The following is a 3,650-nucleotide window of genomic DNA, read 5'->3' as shown; positions in this document are numbered from 1 at the left end:
TAAAAAGACTAATTAAAATATGAAGTGTCTGCCTCCGTTTGGAAACGCTGCTAATAATCCTGCAGGAACCGCCTTTTAATAGTTTGTAACTGTCCCCAAATGCAGGTTGGATTATTGCCGTTGAATGAATATTCTGGAAGCAGTAGTGCATGCTGAACTTGAAAACAAAACTCCACCAACAGGATTACATTCTAACTGGAGTTTCATCCATGATAGGCTTCCGTATATGGTAAATATATAGTATAGCTGTATTTATATATGGTAAATACCACCCCCAGGTCAAACACCGTCCTTTAAATTTAAAGCTCCACTGCAGCGCTTGTGGAGATTAGTGCCTTGCTCAAGGACCACTAAGCCTCATTTCTACGGTCATCTGAATTCAGGTCTGCTTTCTCAGCGTGATTTCTTTATTAATTTACTGCAGTTTTTACATCCTCGATTAAACAAAACCGTTCGTGTCATCAGTGATGCTTTGCCGCCAAACACAGAAATGACATTTACAGCAGAACGCGTGGCGGTGTGAGGACGGACGTCCTTGCCTGCCTACATGTTTGTTTCCTTATTATGTGGAACTGGCATGTGGGAAGGACCATGTGTGGGCCCTGTGATGGCCTGGCGGCCTGTCCGGGGTGTCTCCCCCCCCGCCTGCTGCCCAGTGACTGCTGGGATAGGCTCCAGCATCCCCGCCACCCTGAGAGCAGGATAAGCGGCTTGGATCATGGATGAACAGAACTACCCCGAACATGCAAACTAGCTGGAGGCCATTAATAATAATGATCAGCTTATTTGTATCGCACCTTTCTAAACCAGTATTACAAGGTGCCTTACACAACAGACCACATAACCGCCACAAGAGTTCCACCCAGCCACGGCGGCTACACCACCAGCCAGCCCCCAACATGGGATTTTGATTTGATTTTGATATACTTTAATGATCCCCGTAGGGAAATTATTGTCCCGGTCACACAGTAACAATGTCGTGCAACATACAACACAACCTCAGTAACCAAAACATGAACACAACATCACTAAAACAACGATTTTAACTAACAGTCCCCTCTCCCCTGCGCTACCCCAGCACAGAACCGCCGGCAGTCAGAGCAAGCGCCTCACCTGGTCACTGCAATAATAATAATAAGAAGAAGAAGAACAAAAGACACACCGGTGGCTGAGGAGCACCGGGCTGAAAGCAGAGACGGGGGGCCTGATAATCACTGCACAAGACCAGAGCCTGGCAACCAGATCCCATCACCATGGCATCATCAAAGATGGAACAGACCCAAAATACAGAATCTGTGGAATGTACGAAGAAACCATCGACCACATCGTCTCAGGCTGCCCGCAACTGGCAAAGACCGAGTACATGTACAGGCACAACAAGGCAGCAGCACACCTGCACTGGAAGATCTGCAGGAGCTGCAAGATCAAGACGACTGAGAAGTGGTACCAACATCAGCCAAAAACGGTCACAGAGAACAATGATGTCACCATCCTGTGGGACACGCCCATCCACACTGACAGAGAGATAACAGCCAACAAGCCTGACATCATTATCAAGGACAGGAAGGAAAAGAGGTGCATGCTCATCGACATGGCAACACCATCCAAAACAAGCACCTCAGTGAAAGTCACACAGAAGCTGACCAAGGACAAAGACCTGGAGACTGAAACCAACAGGATGTGGGGAATGAAGACCGGGACAACACCAGTGGTCATCGGAGCGCTAGGACTCATGAAGAAGGGAATGAAAAGTTCACCAACCGTATCCCAGGCAACATCAGCATCTGTCCGGTCCAGAAGATCGCCCTACTCGGAACAGCCCTCATATTACGACGAGTACTGTCAATCAAGTGACACCTGCTCTATAGTGCCTCAGGTCCATAATTTGGACCCGGCTCTACAGGATGTAAAACAGGAAACACGAATGAAATAATAACAACAGAATAAGAAATAATAACAACAACAACAATAATGATGATAATGATAATAATAATGATGATGATGATAATTATAATAATAATAATGATGATGATAATAGCAACAATAATAATAATAATACAGTAACAATGATAATGATAATAATAACAATACTAATAACAATAATAATGATTTAATAATAAAATATTAACAATAATGACGATGATACTATAATAATAATAATGATAACTAATATTAATAACAATAGTAATAATAATAATAATGCCATATTCCTGCATGAAATGCAAGTGAAGGGGCTTTACATTAGATAAAGGACGACAGTTTAAAGGGGATGTGATGAAGTTCAATGTGACGTGTTGCCTCCTTTATTCCCCGCACGAGCAGCACGACAGGTTTGCGTCCCGTGTAAGTCACGTGCTCCGCTAGACCTCGTGACGTAAGCGTGGCGTTACCGCTCCGGTTTAGCAGGCCGAGGGGAGCTCCCCTCTTCGCTTCCTAAGTCTCTGTTTTAACCGCGCAGGGGTTTAGTTGTGATCTCTAAATACTGTAGCAAACTCAGGGGGCAGTCCGGGAACCGCCACAGCCGGGACGCGAACCCGTGTCTCCCGCTCCGCAAGCGACAACGTTAACCAGTCGACTAAAGGGTCCGACCCGTTAGCCAAGGACCAACGTGTCTACACTGCTTACTGCCCGTCGTCAGGAGGTTTGACTCGTGAGCCTTCCGGTAAAGGGAGGGAGGGACGGCCCGGGAGGTTTGTGTTGATTGTCTCGGGGTGTTTGAATATAAACTAAAAGACCGATTTGACAGTCAGGAGAGCCACACGCCCTCTACTGGAGGGGGGTCAACGCTGTCATTATTATTCTCCACGTTTTGTAAATATATTTGGTTGGTTGTGTTTTTCAAACGAAGATAGTTACAAAACATATGTGTGATTGTAGTCCTTATAGTCGTGCTGTGATTGTGTGATTGTGTGATTGTAATCCTTATAGTCGTGCTGTGATTGTGTGATTGTAATCCATGTACTTGTGCTGTGACTGTGTGATTGTAATCCCTATAGTCGTGCTGTGATTGTGTGATTGTAATCCCTATAGTCGTGCTGTGATTGTGCGATTGTAATGCTTATAGTCGTGCTGTGATTGTGTGATTGTACTCCTTATAGTCGTGCTGTGATTGTGTGATTGTAATGCTTATAGTCGTGCTGTGATTGTGTGATTGTAATCCTTATAGTCGTGCTGTGATTGTGTGATTGTAATCCTTATAGTCGTGCTGTGATTGTGTGATTGTGTGATTGTAGTCCTTATAGTCGTGCTGTGATTGTGTGATTGTAGTCCTTATAGTCGTGCTGTGATTGTGTGATTGTAATGCTTATAGTCGTGCTGTGATTGTGTGATTGTGTGATTGTAATCCTCATAGTCGTGCTGTGATTGTGTGATTGTAATCCTCATAGTCGTGCTGTGATTGTGATTGTAATCCTCATAGTCGTGCTGTGATTGTGTGATTGTAATCCTCATAGTCGTGCTGTGATTGTGTGATTGTAATCCTCATAGTCGTGCTGTGATTGTGTGATTGTAGTCCCTATAGTCGTGCTGTGATTGTGTGATTGTAGTCCCTATAGTCGTGCTGTGATTGTGTGATTGTAGTCCCTATAGTCGTGCTGTGATTGTGTGATTGTAGTCCCTATAGTCGTGCTGTGATTGTGTGGTTGTGTGGT

This window comes from Lampris incognitus, chromosome 2, assembly GCF_029633865.1.
Source record: "Lampris incognitus isolate fLamInc1 chromosome 2, fLamInc1.hap2, whole genome shotgun sequence".
In the NCBI taxonomy this organism is placed as follows: domain Eukaryota; kingdom Metazoa; phylum Chordata; class Actinopteri; order Lampriformes; family Lampridae; genus Lampris; species Lampris incognitus.
Note: the sequence above shows the minus strand (reverse complement) of the source record.